This window comes from Nuphar pumila, chromosome 15 (genome assembly GCF_984573655.1).
Source record: "Nuphar pumila chromosome 15, dmNupPumi1.hap1.1, whole genome shotgun sequence".
In the NCBI taxonomy this organism is placed as follows: domain Eukaryota; kingdom Viridiplantae; phylum Streptophyta; class Magnoliopsida; order Nymphaeales; family Nymphaeaceae; genus Nuphar; species Nuphar pumila.
In genome coordinates, this window is record NC_143263.1 from 24,410,843 (window position 1) to 24,432,699 (window position 21,857).

General features: G+C 35.4%; 1 long non-coding RNA gene across 1 annotated transcript; it reads left to right on the forward strand.

The window, feature by feature from the left end:
- The first annotated feature begins 327 nt into the window (after window positions 1–327).
- LOC149814839 (uncharacterized) lies at window positions 328–21,095 on the forward strand. The gene is made up of 2 exons (XR_016428054.1): window positions 328–402; window positions 20,638–21,095. It is a non-coding gene; the product is annotated as an uncharacterized LOC149814839 (long non-coding RNA).
- Window positions 21,096–21,857: the final 762 nt, after the last annotated feature.

The following is a 21,857-nucleotide window of genomic DNA, read 5'->3' on the forward strand; positions in this document are numbered from 1 at the left end:
GTGTATCGAAATTCTGACGATACGATGTGTATCGGCACCAATATTGATAACATTCTTTGTTGGCTTTGATCGTATGTTTTCAGCATAAAAACATGATTTTGTGAATCATGAAATTCGTCGACTATTTACTTTTAAAGCACTTAAGGCCCTCTTTGTGAATCATATCAGAATTGTTGAATACTCAGCTACCAAAAAAGCGTTTGGGATGGAAGAAAAAACAGGAAAAAGGTAACTGGGAAGGCATTTACCGATGCCAATTCCACAAATCGACTATCACCATAAGGAGGTGGTAGTCGACGACTCCCACCCCAGTTCTGTTGGCGCAGCAGAAGGAGCAGTAACCGGGATTCACCTCAGCAACCTGCAGTGATAGAAGATGGAGAGTAGAAGAGGAATATGAAGGTATATGCCTTCTGTAGGTTTGCTTCAAGAGTGTTGTGTATTATATCATGTTTTTGTATACGTGTTGGGCATATATGTATACACTCTTGGATTCCTTACTGCCCAGTCTTGCAGTTAAGTCATTGAGAGAAAAGCGACACATGATCTCTATTAAAACAATTTTATAAAATAGAAAATTTGATTTTGAATTATCTTTTAAAAAGATTCGTAAAACTCATAACCGTGAGCGAGCCCACCCATGATTATGAGATACAAGAAGGATATGGATTATGGCCATATACCAACATCTCCCACTTGGCCATGAGACTGCTAGTTTGCTCCCACTTCCATGGGCTTCCCAACAAAGATTACGGATTTTTCATATCATGGTTTTCATCGTAATCCATTCACAGATATCTTATCCCCCATATGGGCCACATGCTTAGTAAACAGTTCCTCTGAGATCCCTTTAGTCAAAGGGTCAGCCACCATATCTAATGTCAGCAAATAGTCAACATTTAGCTCACCTTTTTCAATCATTTCATGTACATAATGATATTTTACCATTATGTGTTTACTTTTCGAGCAATCAGCTCTACTTTTCATTAATGAGATTGCTGCTTGATTATCACAATATAATTGAACAGGTTCTTTCACAATTTTCGACTTTAGTTCTTTTAGAAACTTGTTAATCTAGACAACAAAGGTGGTGGCTACATTACAAGCGATATACTCAGCCTCTTGGGTGTGCTGAGCAACACATCATTGTTTCTTACGCGACCAAGCAACAACTCCACCTCCAAACAAAAAGATATAGCCAGAGGTAGACTTGCTATCATCTTTGCATCCAGCAAAGTCAGCATCAGAATATCCGACCAATTTCAACCCTTTTAAATATCGAAATATTCTTTTAGTAGCTTGTCAGTGAGGCCACCCAGAATTTCCCTGATATCGACTAACAAGAGCTACTGCAAAACTTATATCATGTCTTGTACACATCATCACATACATCAAGCTGCCAATAGCTTGAGCATAAGGTACGTTTAGCTTCTGTTGTCTCTAATCTGGATAATCACTCCTACTTAGATTAACTCCTTTAGCTACCGGAGTTCCAATTGGTTTGGAGTCATGCATCTGAAATTTCTTCAAAATATAATCAATATATTTTTCTTGACTAAGAATAAGGATCTTAGACTTTCTGTCACGGGTGATTTTAATTCCTAAAATGTAGGATGCTTCACCCATATCTTTCATTTCAAAATTGGTGTTCAACCAATGCTTAGTCTTAGTTATCATGTCATCATCATTTCCTGTCAATAATATGCCATCAACATATAAAGACAGAATGCAAAATTGACTCCCACTTTTCCAAACATATACACAGTGGTCTAATTGATTGGCTACATATTCAATCTTTGTGATAGCTTTATGAAAAACCAAATACCACTGTCTTGGTGATTGTTTTAGCCCGTATAAGAATTTTTTCAACTTGTACACTTTATCTTTATCAATAATATATCCCTCAGGTTGTTTCATAAATATTATTTTCTTTAAGTCACCATTCAGGAGGGCAGTTTTTACATTCATCTGTCATACATCTAAATCATAGAAATCTGCTATAGAAAGAATTATCTTAATGGAGGCAAACTTAACTACTGGTGAATAGGTTGATGTATAGACAATACCTTCTTTTTGAGAGAAACCTTTTGCTACCAGTCTTGCTTTGAATTTATCAATTATTCCATCAACTTTATACTTTTTCTTTAGAACCTATTTACAACCAACTAGTTTTCTTCCTTTAGGAAGGTCTGTTAATTCTCAAACTTGGTTCTTTTTAATGGATTCAATTTCTTCATCCATGGATTCCTTCCAATCTGACGATTCATGTAAATTTATTACATCATTATATGTTAGATTATCAGTCATTTCATCCAGGTCTACAGAATAACAAATCTCCTTAGTTAAATAAACATAGTAATCATCCAAATAGGATGGGGGAGCTCTAGACCTTTTATGACCACCCCAATTTTGAGAAGTAGAGGCACCAAAATCAATTGGTTCATTGCCTAACTGTTCTACAGTTGGTTCATTGTCTAACTATTCATTTAGATCATCTAGTAAATCAAATTGGTCTTCCACTGGATCAATGGATTCATTATTGAGTTCTTCTAGGAACTCTACATATCTACTCTCAATCAGTCCCATATGTTGATGGTATAATCTGTAGTCTTTGGATCATTTTGGGTATCCAATAAATATGCATCTTACAGATCTATTATCCAATTTATCCATCTTTGGATCTAAGATCTTCACATGTGCTACAGGACCTCATCTCTTGAGATGACACAGATCTGGTTTCAAACTAGTCCATCTTTCATAAGGGGTAGTTGGGACTGCTTTGCAGAGCACTCTATTTAACGTATACATAGTTGTGTTTACAACTTCCCCCCAAAATACCTTGGGTAATTATGCTCCTGCCAACATGGATCTCACCATGTTCAAGAGGGTTCGATTACACCTCTCAACAACACCATTTTGTTGTGGTGTTCTAGGCATTGTTCTTTGTCTATTTATCCCAAGATCCTTACAATATTCATAAAATTCATTTGAGGTGTATTCACCTCCTCTATCAAACCTTATTACTTTAATATATCTTCTGAGTTGTCTTTCGACTTTACTTTTATATTCCTTGAATTTCTCAAAAGCCTCAGACTTTTGTCTGATTAGATACAAATATTCATATCTTAAAAAATCATCAATAAACATTATAAAATATAACATGCCACTATGGGTTTAGACTCTAAACGGTCCACAAATATTCGTATGGATAATTTCTAATAAATCAGTAGCACATATCACATTTGATGGAAAAGGTTTTCTTGCCATCTTACCATAAATACAAGACTCACATTTTTCAAAGTGAGTTTCATTAAGGGCAAGTATTATTCCTTACTGTGCTAATTTCTTCATTTTCTTTATACTTATATGTCCTAGCCTTTTATGCTAGACCCAACATTAAATGCATAGTCAATATAAGTAGAAACAAATCTTTTATTGTCACATAACTTGAACATACTATGTTCTTTTACAAATTTTCCTTCGAAAAGGATCCTGCCATGCTTTCCTATTGTGATCTTACCAGGGACAAAGCTGACTTCAAAACCTTTACTAGTCAAAGCTAACATAGACACTAGGCTCCTCATGGAGGGTACATACAAAATCTCATTTAATAAAACACTAGTGCCCCCAACATTGAGTCTATAAGACCCAATACCCATTACATCATAGTAGGAATGATTTCCCATATACACTTTATGTTCACCAGGACCAAAGTCTTTCATATCCACTTCCCCTTCTGTGGTCTTGGATATATGTCGAGTAGCTCCAAAATCTACTCACCATCCAGACAACTCTTTATTTGCAAATAAGCATTCAAACACTACACAGATGACTTCTTTGTTGTCATTTCTACTCGTGTTGATGTTGTTGTTTCTCCCATTGTACCCATAGTTTTCATGGTTCCCATTGTTGGAGAACTTTGTCTTGCAGTTTTTTTGGATATGTCCCAGCTTTCCACATTTATAACACTTCACTTGAGATCCGTTATTCCCTTGAGGTCTTCAAAAACTTGCATTTTGACCTCTGTTGAACTTGTTATTTTTATTACCCTTTCTTTTAAACTGGTTGGCTTTAAATGGTACTCGGCTATTGAAGGGCTTGTCTGGGCTACCATTAGCTCGGATTTCTTATCTTTAGCCATATGTTCTTGTTCAATGGCCAACTGAAGGGGTAGTTCGGTCAGGTTAAGGATTTTGGAGTTTAGCCTAAGAGCAATGGTTACCATCTTTCAGGAAGCTAGCAAACTATTCAAAATACTGGATACTTGCATCCTATCTCGTATAACATTACCTGCTATGGCTAGGTCTTTAGTCATTACCAACATTCGGTTGACATGATCAACTATATTATCGGGCTCCTTCATTCTATATGAGTTGTATTGTTCAAGGAGCAATTGGATATGGACTTTGGATGTTGTATCATATTTGGCAGCTATGGCATCCATCATTTCTTTTGCAGTTTTGTAATCCTCAAAGACTCTAATTAAATCATCATCCATATACGTTAACATGATGGTCATAGTCATATAGTCATCCTTTTTAAATTTGTCATATTTGTCTTCCTCCTCTTTAGTGGCAGTCTCCCCAGGTTGAATCATAGTTTTCTGGAGAACATACTCCAGGCCTTCTAGAGTCAATGCCAAGGGAATCCTACGCTTTCAAATGGGAAAGTTGGTCCCATTTAGCTTATCGGTCTTAGCAAGTTCTGACGCACACACCCTACTTGCCATTTTCTGAATATTAAATTTTTATTATTATAGCAAGTTTAACAGAACAACAAAAAAATATATTAGTTTTACTTGAAGAAACCAAGATGGTTGATACTTAATGAAGCAAAATAATTCTTGAAGGGTAAAAATAAATAAATTAGTAATAGGTTTAATTTGGAATAATGGTCCACGGCTAAAAAGATAAAATAAAACATTTTCTGCTAAATTCTGAAATTCAGAGGTACTCAAATGGAATTTCTTTATAAGTTTCAGTTTTTACAAGAAATTTTCTAACGTAGACCTCTTTTTGCAAAAACTAAAAACATAAAAGGTGGCGGCTTAAATAAAAACACAATTGAACACCCCTTTTTTTTTAAAAAAATGAACAATTCCTAGGAAAATTGAAATTTTTCTAAAAAATGGTATAAAACCCATTTTTTTGTTTTCTTATTAGACGCATCTTTTTCTCGTCTTTCTCTCTCTCTCTTCAGAGGCTTATTCACGAAGCTTCTCTGCATTTTTTTTTGTGTGTGTGTGTGTGTTTCAGGGTTTTGCAAAAAAGAAATCACGTCTTAAGGAGATCGACCGTCAGAGTGATCGATGGTCGATCGACAATACCGGAAAAGAAAAAAATAGAGCAAAAAACACTGGTTGGTGTTCGAATGGTTGAAAATACTATCGAAAGAAAAAAAATGTTGTTGGGCCGGTGACAACGCCTGCAGAGGGTGTTTCTAGCCGCTGCTATTCCCAGGTGTGATGGATCTCTGTCGTAAGGCTGAAACCACCGGTCAAAGCCGATAGTCACAGGAGACCACCAGGGAGCAGATGATGTTTTCTAATTTCTGCTGAAAGGAAAGAACAAAAAAGGAAAAAAGGAAAAAATAGCCAAATTTGTCTGTCCTTTTTTTTAGAGGCTTTCTGTGGAAGATTCTCAGCTTCCTTTGCCAGATGCGATCTACGATGTCAAAAAGACGACGTCTGATGGACCTGATGCCAGAAGTCGTTCAGCATGTTTTAATGCCAAAAAAAAATTTGTAGTTCCTCCTTCCTCTTATTTTTTATTGTAGTTTGCCTTCACCGTTTTTTTTTTTTTTTGTGATTAGGATGATGGTCAGCGTGGTTTTAACACCAAAAGAAGAGGCCGAATCTGGCCGAAGGCCCAGTCTACAAAGAAGACCCTGGCTTATGTGCCTCTTTTGGGATCTGAGACGAAAGAGTCTAATGACTCTGTTTTGGTCTCCTCCCCTGTGTTTTTTTTTTTTCCAGGAACAATAAAAGCTCACGGAATTCGAAAGCTAAAAAAAAAAGATCTCTAAACAGAATCCAAGAAAAAAAATCAAGAAGCAGAAATTCAGATGGATTAAAGTTCAACAAAATTAGGTATGATTCAATGAAGAGTTTATTTTTGTTTTATTTTGTTTTGTTTAAAGAAAACTTACTATGTTTCTCTTTCTAAATCAATATGCACGAAAAAAAATTAGGTTCAATCAATCCCTCATGCATTAAATAGTACTGGTATTTAACTAAGGTAGTTGTTTTAACAGATAAAGTTAAAGACTTTATCAACCTCGGTTCATAGAGGCAAAGAACAGAGAAAAAAGAATTTGTGCGCGTGTTGTTCATGCACTGCCAGATAAAGGGCTTCTCTATTAAGTCGTGACTTACTTGTATACGCTTAATCTGGTTGCTGGTGACTAGTTGAAGCGGATAACTATGATTCACAATCGAGACAAGCGTTCGAAGCCTGATCACCACCCGTTGGGAAGAGTACCACCGATTAAAGATAAGGTCCCCTGCACCAACCAGGCTCTGATACCACTGTTGGCACAACAGAAGGAGCAGTAATCAGGATTCACCTCAGCAGCCTGTAGTGATAGAAGATGGAGAGTAGAAGATGAATATGAAGGTATATGCCTTTTATAGGTTTGCTTCAAGAGTGTTGTGTATTATATCATGTTTTTTTATACGTGCTGGGCATATATGTATACACTCTTGGATTCCCTACTGCCAGGTCTTGGCAGTTAAGCCATTGAGAGGAAAGCGGCACATGATCTCTATTAAAACAGTTTTATAAAATAGAAAATTTGATTTTGAATTATCTTTTTGAAAACATCCGTAAAACTCATAACCGTGAGCCACCCACGATTATGAGATACAAGAAGGATATGAATCATGGCCATATACCAACATCTCTCGATGGTCACAGTACTTTTTCAGATGCCCTCTCCACCTTCCACATTAACTCCCCAACTACCATCTTAACTCCATGCAAATACCCTAATCAGCCAGCCGTTTTTCTCTTCTTTTTTTTCTTCACAAAACCTCTTTTATCTCGTTCTCTACCATCTTACAGAAACCATAGCTTGTGAGGTTGGCTGTTGCAACAATGTTCCCCTTCTACCTCTTCTAGAGAGCCATTTGTCACACAGAGGGAGACTTTGATTTTTCTTTCTTCTGTTTCTAAAGCTCTGGTTCAATGTTCCTGCTTTTAGGGTTTAAACCAGTTCATTGAACATAAATACCAATTGTTTGATACAATGCTTTGGATATTTTTTTTATACACATCAACAGTTAGAATCGATTATTGAATCCATTTGTTAAATTGGCAATTAGTGTTCCTTCTAATTTTGTACATTTGGAGTTATCCAAATTTGTTAAAAATTTGTTGAATGTAAGGAATTACATCATAGTTTACAGAACCTTGAGTACTGCAATAATTTTTGTATTTACAGAACTAGAGGTAAGACTCTCAGCACATACGAGATAGGCCCAAAATCTTGTAAAATCCCAAAATCTATCAACAAAAACAACAGTTCAACCTCTTCAACGTGAGAGTATTCATGATATCTTCGTCTATGGTAGTTGGTAGGTTTTTTTTTTCACACCAAATACAACACATCACACAAATAACATTATATTTCTAGTTATTTGGAAACATGGTAGCTGAAAAGGAAACTACAAAAAAAAAATGGATTTGCAAAGTACTAGCCGGATTTATGATGGTGCTCCCAAAAAAACAGGTGAGAATATATGTTAGCATAAAAACATGACCCCAAAAAGGATCCTATCCTTCGATACAGGATACAAAGTGTCCGATGTCAATCTTAGCATTCCAATAGATGCATCAAGACGGCTAGGATTAGTCCACATCCTGGTGAGAATGTGGACCAAGCCTAGCCATCGGTTAGACAGTTATGATTGAATATAAGACAAAACCTATCCTATATCAAATGATGAGATATTTTATGAATCACGAAAATTGTCAGAATATTGACTTTTTAAGCACTTGAAAGAATCTGCATATATGTTACATTCTTATGACCTACCAGTCTTCAACCTTCCCTTGAGAAAAAAAAAGTTGTTTTCAGCCAAACAAATCATATAAAGTATAGCTTATAGCTGTAAGGTCAAAAAAAAGAAACCCGTAAAAGCAAAAATGCCATGTTTTCTATCGAATAATACAACCAATCTTGATATGAAGAAAACGTTAATGGAATATAAAAAAAAAGAGTAGAACTAGTGTCATGACTCACCCTAACTAACTTGGAACCAATCATCACTTCTTGGAAAATCAAAAACCCAATCAAGCATATCATGCCTTGAAAAGTGGTGGTTAAGTCATAGGTGATATCATGACTCTTTAAGGGGTGTTTGTTTTTTAAGACGAAGTTTCCTAGCAAAGCGGGTAATCTCCAGGTGAAGTCACGGACACCCGAAGTCTAGGCACTCGCACACCTTGTGAGTTCACCACCACCTCCCTAAGCCCGCTACCACTTGAGCAACTCGGGCCAGTTTGAATCAGTATTTGTTACATGCCATTTCCAAGAAAGATTTTTTATATGAATTTTTTATAATTTTTGTTTTGAAAAGCAAGCTGGGGTTAGGCAGAATCTAAAAAAATTTATTAATGGCATCAGTTATGAGGAAGGTTTGAGATTAGTTACCAACAAGTATGGTGCGAACATGAAGGTATGAAGGAAAAGCTATATGATTCATATGAAAACTCCTTCAAGATGCTTTTTGGTTATTTGGATCATTTGATGACCACAAACCCATGAATACTAGGATTCATTAAGATTGATAAGAGAGATTGATTTAAGTACATATTTTTATCCTTTCGTCCATGCATTGATGACCTTTTAAAAGGTTGTCCTCTAATTCTTATGGTAGATGATATATTTCTAACAAAAAAATACATAGATATATTGTTGGTGGCTCATAGTATTGATCCTTGTAATGAGATATTTTTGATAGCATTTGCAGTTGTAGATAAGGAGTTGAAGGATTCATTGATGTAGTTTTTAAAGTGTTTGAAGCATGAATTCATACACTTTAACAGGTTTAGAGAGAAAACAAAATTGATTATTATCTTATATAGGCACCAAGGGTTGTTGTATATCGTCTTGCATACCTTTCCTAGATGTCATTTTGGGTATCGTATGAAGTATTTGATGAAGAACTTTTTAAAGAAATTTGGTTCACTACTCAATGCACTTTGGTAGAGTACAATTTGAGCAGCCATGAAGCCGCAATGCATATATTTTCTTGATAAAATCCATGAGCAAGATACAACCGCATATTGCCACTGACATAAAACCACATTTTTGGGCTATATCTCACTTTCTAAGAAAAAGATATGGGTGTTTGATATCTAATATAGCAAAGTGCTATGATTCCTAGATTCTCTCCATACGTGATAAGCCCCTAGTGACTTTTTGAGAGACTTAATCTCACGCTACTGACATTGTTAGAGAAAAGAAAGAATATCAGGTAGAAAATGTCAAGCATTGTTGTGCTTAATGTAAAAGAAAATATAGAGGCACAAAAGATAATGACATAATAACTATGTGTAATTATCATACATTACCATCGACATTTGTATGAGGCCCGTGACCGATCTCACAATTACAATATTGATCTTGACAAGATGCAATGCTCTTGTGAAGAGTGGCATACCGCTCAGTCCACACCATATCTTGCACTTCACTCTGTGAAAAGGTCATCTAAAAGATCATAACACCCAAGTCCTTGGAATTTAAACATGATTTTTGGTGTGTGAGCTCGTGTATATGTTGGCCAGCTATTAACCAAATTTTATGATTTTTAGTGGTCCATATGTCGCAATATGATTTTTTAAGAAAACAAGTTGATTCCAAAATCAGGTGGACTGAACCTATTAGACCTAACCAGTTTCCACCTATTAACCCTTATACTTGTGTCAACCTAGTCAATTGTCCCCAAACGGGTGTCCTCACCCTCCCAGGGTATCCCACAGTGTCATGATGGAATTAAGACAACATCGATTGCAAATTTTGTCCAATCGTTAGACCAGAATTAAGGACAGAAATGAATTTTGCAACTTGCTTCGAATATTACATGCAGATATAGTTGTAATTGTGAAACAATTGCATGATATGGAATTTAGTCTAAATGCAAGGACAAGACATACTGATAAAAACAATTGAGAATCTCAAATGCTATATGGAAATCATATTTCGGGCAGAGTTGATCTAATAGAGGGAATACATGTGTGAAGGATGAATATGTTCATAGGAAACTTGTTGTGGATAGTCCATAATAAGGTGCCCGGGATGCACTTCAAATCCTTACTCTGTATGTTTGAACAAAGCGAATACAAATGAAGAAGGATGATTGACGAGTATCGATCTTCTATGGGTGATATTTTGCCGACAAAAGGATCAAACACTATAGGGCATGCATGTGAGACTCCAAATAGATTGGAGAGAGCGTTACACACAGACAACCAATCATCACCCGATATGGCAACCAAGCGAGCTACTAAGGAGATCATGTGTAGCATGCATACCAAGAAAGTATCGATGCTCAGTCCGTGCACAACTCATGTGTGCATGACACAACTGCAAGGCTATAAGAGACCCCAATCCTTACATGGTAGATTTACAAAGTTGAATACCTTGCCAACAAATTTGCTACTAGTGATTATTCCTCCCTCGTCATGGCCATCACCAATGCCAACTGCATGCCACAGGTTGAGAGCACGTCCAGCCAAGCCGGCAACTCCGCCAGCTCGCAGCACATGGATGCAACCATGACAACAACGATAAAGATTTCAGTAGCACCGCATCTGCGGAGGATTCTCTTGTATGCAACAGTGAAACACCCTTGTGTGCAGCCACAAACCAGGGTCTCCAACCTACAATGACCAGAGCACTACTAGGTGTGATAGACACCCAAACAGATCCGCTCCTTGCTCGGCCTGGTCAGCCGCCAAACGCAGTCGACTGCAAGGTTAATAAGGTTGCAACTCATGTTGTGGGTGAACGAGCCATACCCGGTCACGACAAGTATAATGCCCCAGAATTTTCAATTCGAAATAAGTGGAAATTTTCAACCAATTTTTCTTTTTGAAATATAATCCAAAAAAAGGAGAGGATCAATACATTGTAGAAATAGTTTTGGTTTTTTAATTGGATAACCTGAGTGGGTTACAAAAACTAACAACTCTAAAATGAACTTGATCCAATTCTTATTTGGATGTGGATCCAGGTCCACACACTAAAAGATTTCATAAAAAATCTAACATGAATTGAACTAAATGCAATAGCATTCCAACATAAATTATAATGTATCAATAATCATTTGAACCAAAAACATGTTCATACATAAAAGCTAAAATCATCTCAGTCTAACTAAGATCCAAAAAGACAAAAATATCCTAGGATCACTAGAAGGCTATAAACATGGTTCATTGGCCTTGCAATAACATTGCGCCACCATACTGTGGGTCATTCATCATCTAAAATTCTCATGAAACGAGGCCAGACTTTTGAAAATCAATAAGTTTATACCACTAACATTAAGATTGCACATGATAAAACCTTCATCACAAACATAATGTCATAATTTAACAATTAACATATCATGATATAATTGAGGCAGAGTAAAGAATAAACATGTATCTCAACATCAATGCGGATAGAAAACATGTATCTCAACATTAAAAAATAAATAATATTTTTTTTGTCAATGCATATCTTATTTTTCTTAATTAACATCTCTTGGTACTCGGGTATAATCTCCGTATATGATGAGGTCATGATGGGTGTTTATTATGCTACATAAATCATTTTTTCTAAAGTGCCGAATAAATCAAATATCCAAAACTAGCAACCCATGGTTGAGAAAAATTCTCGCAATGAAAAAATTGTTTAGTAAGATGCATGGAGGACTATCTGTAATAGTAGGGGTATATCACCTAGGACTTTTGAATATCTTCGACCTCCCTAACTCTGCGTGACTGAAGACCAAAAGGGACGCAGTTGCTCTCATAAGCATTCAATAAGACATATAGGTGAATCTACATGTACTGGTATCACTCAAGGTTGTACCTTATACCTTCTCAAAGATAGATCATAAATGGGTTACATGGTTTTCTTAGTTATATGCTTTATCATTTTTATGTACTTCATTCCACGAGGCTAATCAGAGCTCAAAAACCTAAGAAACCATATTGGGCAATAGTCATATCATGATGCAACATTATTTACCCAAACTTATTTTGTGTTGCTCTGGCGCCTTTAGCCCATATGAGCACTCCGCCGATGAAGAGGGGTATAAGAAGTCAAGCATGTGAATGTTATGCATGAGTCAGGTGCTTCCTTGAGCACCTCATGGGTTCTTACTAGACCCAAGCTCGTACACAAGCTAGCAAGCATACCAACATGGTTTATATGCATCACAATAGTAAATACACATGGTTTACGAGTATCACAACAGTAAATTCACAACAATACCATCTACACAATTATGCCCCATGGCATCATGAAGGTTTTTTGAACTATTCGCTCCATCACAGGAAATAATCATGCATCTCATACATAGAACATCATACATGTCATGCTTCAATTTCATAGCATACATCATCATTGCATATTAAGTTTAAGCATTTATGCACATGCATTCTCCACTTTTTTGGAATATCAAAAGCATATAACTGATTTCAGATCTAGTGAAATTCAATCAAACTTATATATATATATATATATATATATATATATATATATATATATATATATATATATATATATATCACATGGACATGAAAACTGATTTTTATAAAGTGATCCATAAGCGAAAACAGTTTTCATGAAACTTGGTTTTTTCTTAAAATGCATTTAAAAAGATCTAACACTATATGTATTTAGAAAAATCTAACATAAAATGTATTTAAATCAAAATTACACCAAGAATGTAGTTAGATAAAGACTACATAAAAATGTATTTAGATTAACTAACATACACATGCATTTAGAAGAAACTAACATACATATACATTTAGATGAAACTAACATACATATGCATTTAGATGAAACTAACATACATATGCATTTAAATAAAACTAACATACATATTCATTTAGATGAATTTAACATATACCTACATTTAGATGAAACTAACATATATATATAGATGAATTTAACATACACATACATTTAGATAAAACTAACATTTATATGTATTTAGATGAAATTAATATACATATGCATTTAAATGAAACTAACATACACCTACATTTATATGAAACTAACATTCATATGCATTTAGATGAAACTAACATACATACAAGCATTTAGATGAACATACATTCATACAAGCATTTAGATGAACATACATTCATATAAGTATCTAAATGAACATACATCTATATAAGCAACTAGATGAACATTATAAGCATCTAGATGAACACTCATCCATATAAGCATCTAGATGAACACTTATCCATATAAGCATATAGAGAGAGACATAGAATGAAATACAAATCATTAACTCTATAAACAATATTAGTATACAAAAAAATTAACCATTGAAAGCTTTAAAAAACATTAGTATGTCTTTTCTATATATATCAACACTCATATCCATATGTATTACAAAAAAATACATATACATAAGGTAGATAAATGTCATAACATCAACAACCAAAATGAGAGTGATTTTTACCTACATCGATTAGATGAAAACCCACAAAAAAAACAAAGAAATCTTCTCTTCAAAATGTGTAGGATGAAGTCCCAATATGTACATCACACTACACCAAGTGAAGTTAGAGGAAAGGAGCTCTAAGGTTCTTCCAAAAAATCGGTGGAGGGGGAGAGAGAAGAGAGGAGAGAGAGAAAACACCACACAAATGAGAGGGGTTGGGCATGATCCCCCTCCAAAATCATGAAATAGAGAGGGAGAGTGGTAGGTGATGATATGTGGTTGAGAGAAAATGACGAGAGATGAAGGGTGGAGCTTGAGTCAAACCCCTTCTCCCAAAAACCAATTCTCAAGGTTCTCTCACTCTTTCATAATTTCACAAAAATAAAAACAAGTTGAAAGAAAGTTAAAAGAGAATTACCTATTTGAGATTAACATAGGTATTGAGTTTTGGTCCTTATTTTGAAAAAAAGAGGGATCTTTTGGGATAGAGAGAAGAGAGTAAGAGGTCCCTATCAAGTGGGCTCCACTCCTCTTCTCCTCCTCTATGCGATTTCCAAGGGCATCCTCTTGAAAATCATCCCACCCCATTGGAATGAGTTAATTCAAACCCAACTCTAGTCTGGTTAGATGCTAAATATAATATTTATTATTATTATTATTATTAATTCTTTAATTTCTTTTTTTGAAACTCCCAACACAAAGTCACTACACATTGGATCATCAATTGGATCCAATCCAATTGGGTTTGATTCAAATCCAATTGAATTTGATCCAAATCTAATTGGGTTTGTGATGCAACATGGTCCCAAACTCCATCCAGACTCAACACGGTTTAAGAGTTGGGAAGCGGTTATGAAACCACAAGAGAACAACCACAAAATTACTATAACATATGGGGTTTACCAAAACCTTGTATTTGATCTAGGTGAAACCTGACTGTAGTTACACTATCGGTAAGGTGGGATCCTTCACAGCCCACCCATGCATACCTCTTGTGTGCAACCAAGGCACATGAGTGTTGGGTGATATAGTGGACAAGAAGAAAGTCTGCAAGGAAAGTTTGTGGGCAAGAGCTGAGCAGGAGCTTAACCGGTTACGCACACATATAAGCCGAATGACGGTGTCATGTCAGCTAACTAATGGTGGGCTGATGTGACAATTTTGTTTCCCATTTTTTTTGTGGTCCTCTGGTTAAACTTGCAATGCTCGAAGAGGTAGAAGCTTTATTTATTTATTTATATACTTCGATTTAATCCATGCCATAGTGAGCCTCCAATTCTTATGGATATGCCCCATAAGGAGTTTTGTGAGCTTCGACCCTGACATATCACTGTCCTAAAAATCATAAGGTGGTAGATATTCAACAATGCGAAAATGGGATTTCGCCTTGGAAGGGACGTTCTCAAACATAACACCTTGAAGGCACGGTGTACCAGAGCATGGTGGATTTGTTATGTTCCAAAATCTAAAGAAAACATCCAATCTGTGCTCCAAGATCGAATTGTCACTTTATCCAGTCAAGAGGAGTTTTCCAAGTCAATGTGGGGCCCAAGAAGGTGGTGTGAATGCTAACAAGACTCTTCTCTTAGTTGAAAAGTGAACCCTACAAAAGGAAAAACTTTTTTTTATTTAAGAGGACACTTGGTACATGGAGGGAAGAGGAGACAAAGGAATGAAAGAGAAGCTACCAAGTCTATAAGGTGGGGCCTACATGGGGAGGTACTCCATGTGAAGGAGAAAAAAAAGAAAAGGGTGAGACGTCCCCCACTTTCTTAAATAGGGAGTTAGGCCCTCCTCTCTCCTACTTTTTATTTTGTTAGAGTTGGTACAACTAGGATATTGTAATCATTTTACTATTATTGCTTTTAGGTAGGTTTTCTAATTTTTAATTAGTATTTTGACAATTAAAGTGTGTATAAAGTAAATAGGTTAGATTTACTGTTTATATTGGAGTTAGACCTAGATCAAGGCCAAACACTATAAATAGAGGCCTGGGGTATCCCTTGTTTGAAATTATAACATTATGAATTAAAGTTGATTTTCTCTCTCTATCTCTCTCTTTCAACATTCCTCTCTTTGTGTGTCTCTTTCTAGACATCTCTCTCTCTCTTGTCCTCTTTAGATGTCACTGTGGTGAGGATCCCTCAGCTGTGATTCTATTGTTGTAGACTTGTAAGTGGTACAAAACTCTTAATCTTATCCTTAGTTAAGCCTTTGGTCATTTTCCATAACACAAAGACCAAAACTGTTTCCTGTTAAGAACTCGACCAATCCGTTGGGCGAATCCAATATTTCTAGATTGTCAAACAACTTTTTTCTCTGATCATCCCTTGTCTAAACCTTCCCTCATGCCCTAGACACTGTCACCTAACTTTAAGAAGCTTCGTTGAACCCTTGTGATAACCCTTAGACCTGAACTCCCCAAAATGACTATATCGATTAGGAAGACCCACATGGAATTGACTAATTAGCCTCATCAATCCTCACTGGAGCCTTGCCTATAATCATAGACCTATGGAGCATGTACCATACCTCTGCACACATTCCAAAGAAACTTAGAAACTATTCATAGCCTTAGAATTACTTTCCTCTAAATTCTAGATCTCGAAACCCAAAATTATACTTTACCGGGTTCTCGATTTAGTCATTTCGCCTAAATTGAGTTCCCTAACCTCATGTAGCTTATCCCTCTGTCTATCACGTGTCCTAGACCTTCCTCTATGTCCCTAGGCCTCACTAGAGCCCTTAGACTAGGTCCCCATGTAATGCCCTCCATCTATAACTTGATTTTTAAAGTGTTTTTTTTTAATGCAAAACCTTATCTATAATATCTCCAACCAAACTAAGTTCTAGGGGTCAGCTTGTGGGAAAGTGCTAGCATTTAATAACCCACTAGGACCAAGTTCGAGAAAGAGGCATCCAAGGACAATAACTCTTTATCAAGAAAACATAAAGAGTGAAAAAAATATGAAATCAGGAATGCTACAAATACAATATCAAACCAACAACTATTATAATAAATTCTATGAATTTATAAATCATCATTAACACAAGAACAATGTCCCCAAGTATAGAAAGAATTCACACAAACATTATACATTTAGAGATATCTTCAAGTAATTCTAGATATTTAATAACTTCACTATAATATGCATTGATCAGAACTAGATATAATTGATAATTAATACATGTACATCTAAGGACTATCATTTTCATAACATTCAACAATTCAAACATGTGTACATATTTTACATTTATGCATGAATAATTAATCAATGCATGAATTTACCGAAACATTCGAAACACAATTATGCATGGATAGCTTTTTATTTTTATTATCTTTCTTACTTAAATGATGCATGCAATGCTTTTAGCTATATGTACAACACAAAATTATTTCTTTATCATAAACACATTCTATATGTATTATACAGATCTACATAGGATCAGAGGCAATAACCCAGAATGTATTTTCTACTAATTTGTGACTTCTTAACCTGACGTTGCATATCTTCACCCGTCCTAGGGTATGAGGCGATCAATTATGGAGTGAGTTCTCAATCCACCAACCTGATATATTAGAATTCTCTTCAGCTAAAGTCCATATATACCACCCCGAAGTTGAGTGGTAGCCTAGTCCCCTCTCTTCGTGGTGGGAGAAAAGTAACCTTTTATGATATAAATAACTCTCATGGAGCTTAGAATACCACTTACACTCTATTTGTAAGCCCCTAGAGAATTACTATATATTTTATTTTTATTTAGTTAATTCTTTTGCCAATCATGCTTAATCATAGTTAACCATTCACATGGTTAATAACCACCTTTCGGGCACAAAAATAGCCACATTCCTAGCACAAGCATAACTACCTTCTGAGCACAAGCTTGCATAAGTTTAATTAGACTTCATTCAACAGTTAATCAAGTTCAACTGAATCCTCATAAATGAAATTCACACATGCATTCTCATACTCTGATAGGCCAAACAATAATTGTTTACATGTGCAATAATTCAAACTTAACATCAACACGTAAGTCACTTCATATATGAATTACAACATTCATTCAAACATGCATTCAGTGCACAAAAGCATATTTTTGTGCTTCACATATTTCATGTTATGTTACACATAAGCATATCATAATATCATGTTGCATTACATAACATCATGCAAGTATATCATAACACATTATACAGTTGTAGACATACAATTTTTGTCTGAGTCATTTTATGTCTTGAGACGCGCACCAAAATCCAGTATTTTTAGCCTATTTCAAGGTTCTGTTATAGCTTCAACTTCATTTTTGACATCTAAAATGGCATCCTCAAGGTTTTTGTCCAAAAAGATAAATTAAACTAGAGGATCTCAGCTTTTCAATGAGCTAAAAATCAGGTCAATACGATATCAAAGTAGAAAGTTACAACCAAAACAAGGATACTTGTTTAGTAAAAAAAACTATTTTTCAGGTATGACCTACTTTGATCATATTTTTTACTGTATCATATTTTTTACTATCAAAATTATCTAAATTTCTTTGCACTTCAAAGATAAATTAAAGTTGAAAATGTTAACTTTTCAACGCAACAAAAATCACCTAAAACAGACATCCAGATAGGAAGTTCGGCTGAAATAAGTTACATGTCAGACCTGTTTTACCCGATTTTGCTGACAACAAATCTGGTTGTCGTTAGTGTTTTTGCCTAAAAGCGCTGATGACAACCTAAGCTGTCATTAGAGCTCTTTAAGGTGTCATTAGAGCTTCTTTTTTTGCCAAAAAATTATCCTAAGAAACACTTGTCATCAAAGCTTTGTTGTCGTTAGAGCTTCGTTGTTGTCAACTGCCTTTTTTAGCATACCTTTTCTTCTTAACATCGGTTTTCCATGCTTGGATTAATTGCCCGTAATTGTTTGCAATGAGAATGCATTGTTGGTCATCTCGGTCTTGCTCTTGGTTTTCATTTCCATTGTTGAGTTTCGGGAATAAAATAAACTCGATTATTTGCTCCTGTTTGCAATGTCAATTTGTTATGCAAAGATCCTATTCTTGCATATTATTTTACTAAATTTAGTGTAACTGGCGCTGACATTGAGAAATTTTATAAGGTGGGTCTGGATTTGTATGAGGATGTAGTTACTTTTTTTCACGCCTATAGCTTTTAAATATCAGTAAACACCTGTTTCTCACATATTGTGTTTTTGGCATCTTCCTTGTATTTCATGTCGATGTCATTTCCATGTACGTCTTTCTGCTGGTCTTTTTAGCTTTCTTTGAGTTTAAGCATGTTAATCTGTAGATTTCTCGTGCAAATTCGATACATGTATTTACTGTTTTTGGGAGTTAGAATGGCTTATCTTTGCAAGGTTATCATGTTTGAATTATTGGTTTGAGCATAGTACTTGGATAATGCTTGTAATGATATTCATAAATATATATGTTTTATAATTTTTCTCATTTGGACCTGTTTAAAGGATAATATTTTTCAATGATGTGGAATATCTTCATCATGTTTTGTTAGCAATGCGCTTTGCATGTGTGCTTGTTTCTGTACACTTGAATGATATAGATTTTCATTACTTACATTGAAGAATTTCTTTGTTTGTAAGCCTAACATCATATAATACTGTATATGTTTAATAAGAATTTAATCTGACATCTGAAGAATTTGGCTTGGAAACTTGGAATGATGCTTGTAGAAGGGATTGTCTCTGGAAACTATTTGTCTCAGAGGGATAAACACAATGAGGAGTCTCAATGATAATGAGACAAAATAAAAGAAACTTAGTGGAGTATAACAATATAAAATAGAAAAGAAATGCTTCATTATTGTATAACTAATAAAGTTAGTAGATTTAATGTAAAAATAAATTAAACAAGAAACCCTAGAGAATGACAAAAAATAAACCCTAAAAGAAGAATAAATAATACTATTTCAAATAAAAATTAGGGTTAGAACAACTAAAGGTTATCCCTCTGTAATTCATTAAAAGATGAAAAGGTGTCCCTATTCTTTGTAGCCCTTCGGGTCCTCCTCTATATCCCAAACAGTTTTACATGTGTTTTTTCGGTTTGGTTCATTTTATCGGAAGCCTGGGTATATTTTTTCAGCTCTTTACCCTTTCCTAAAAAAAGTAAAGATGTGATAAAAATTTCAGAACAACTATTTGTTGGTTATTTTTGAGAGCCTCTTTAAGTTGTATAGAGGCTTACATATAAGAGGCAGGGGTGTTAATGAGTCTGGTTTGACCTGGACGGGACCCGTACCAAAGCCTATAGGGTCAGGGTTTGGTGATGCAGTAGAAGGTCCAATTATAATCTGGGACGAACTCAAAGGATCTGATTAGTATATGGAGTCGGGTAGTTTGTGAAATTTCATATCAGACCGGGTTCAATCCGAGTTCCGAGTAAAATCCATGAATTTTCAATGTAAAAATATAAAAACTATTATTTTACTGCATATGGACCGAGTCTGGTTCATGTAATCTTTATAGGACTCAGGTATGGTTTTTCTCATGATGCACCTGAGTGGACCCAGATCCGGACCTGGTACCTGCACCTCAATGTCAGGTGTGAACCAGATCCGACCGGTTGACACCCCTACTCAGAGGCTTCATGCGACTGTCTTGGGGTCTTGCCTCTGGGTATTTGTTTTAGCATTGCTTGTCCTCATAATTGCGGCATGGTATCCTGGTAAGGGAAGTTCTAGAGCTTTTGTTGTATGGAGGTTGAACCCTGGTAGGTGCTTAGTTACTGAACACCAGAGTTGCTTAATGACTGGAACACGCTGAATTAAACTTATTAATAAAGTGGACTTGCCAAATTCTTACTTGGTGATATGCATATCCAGATAGTATCTCTTTCCCAGTAAAGATTTACCTGATCCTCAGTTTGCTGCTTATGCTGATTCAAATATTTGGAGGCGTTTTATTGTTATCTGTGAGAATATTTTCCCTTTTCATGTGCAGAACCATTTTTGATGCTAAAAGGGCTCTTGCAAAGATAAATGGTCTTCTCACTGTTGGAGTGAAAGCTTTGGATCCAATCCTGCATCAGTTTCTTAACAAGAAACTCAGCATTCAAGGATTCATGATTTTACCACCACAGTCATCTGAGAGAAGCTTGGCTTTGAGTCCAATGAAAAATTCCTCTCATCCCTATTACCTGCAAGCCTATGATAATAAGGGCTATTCTGTTGGTGCAATTGCTTCACCTTCAAATCTGTGCTGTCAAGAGTCATGGATATGATGCTTGGCACTTAAGTTGCTTTCACTACCTCAATGGAAGTTTTGAGCAACATTTTGTTTGTTTTTGTTTTCTCTTTGGGTGTTGTTTCACTTTGACGATGAAAAGCATCTATGGTGCCTTTGAACAGTTTTTAGACCTCATTAGATACAGGTATCTTATGACAAGTATATTCTCCAAAGTCCCAAAGATCCGCAGGCATTAACCTGCAGTTGGCTATGAGGGACATCTTGGCAGAACCTTCCATGTGTTGCCTGTGCATTGCTGCCTAACTTTATACTTTAGACTTCAACTTTAACTTTAGCATGAATGGTTCGTTGAATTAGAAGCTTCTTGGTGAGGCCAATTAAGTTTTTTTTTTCTGGCAAGTGGCAATTGCCTGCATTTTTCAAGAAGAAAAAAGAAAAAAAAGTATCATGCTTTTTGCAGGAGAGTGAATTCGTGACCCGGTGGTCAGTTTTCTTTATAAAAGATTTGTGCTCTCAAAGACCTTTACCTGTTTCCAAGGGTGACCCTGGTTTTCCATGCATTGGGTGCATTGACACAGTTTTTTCTGTTGTCACAGACGTCGTAAATCTTGGATTTTCTAGGTGATGGAAAATCTCACGATAAATTATAAATCTTCTTTTTGCGTGGGGAGGAAAATATCGGCATATATAATATTGTAACAATATAAGAAATATGTATAAAAATAAAATAAAAACCGCAACCATTTTAAAAAGTATAATATCGACAAAATGTCAACATTTTATTAGATATAGTTGACGTTTTAAAAATATAGGCTGCTTGATATTGCATTGGGGTTTGAAAATTCCATGATAAAATTGAGATATATAGATCTCTCTCAAAAAAAAAAAAAAGAAAGAGACAATGGTCGTCACTAGTACAACATACCTAGCGTGGGGATTTTCTTGTTTAAAGATTTTGTTCTTTTTAAAAATCT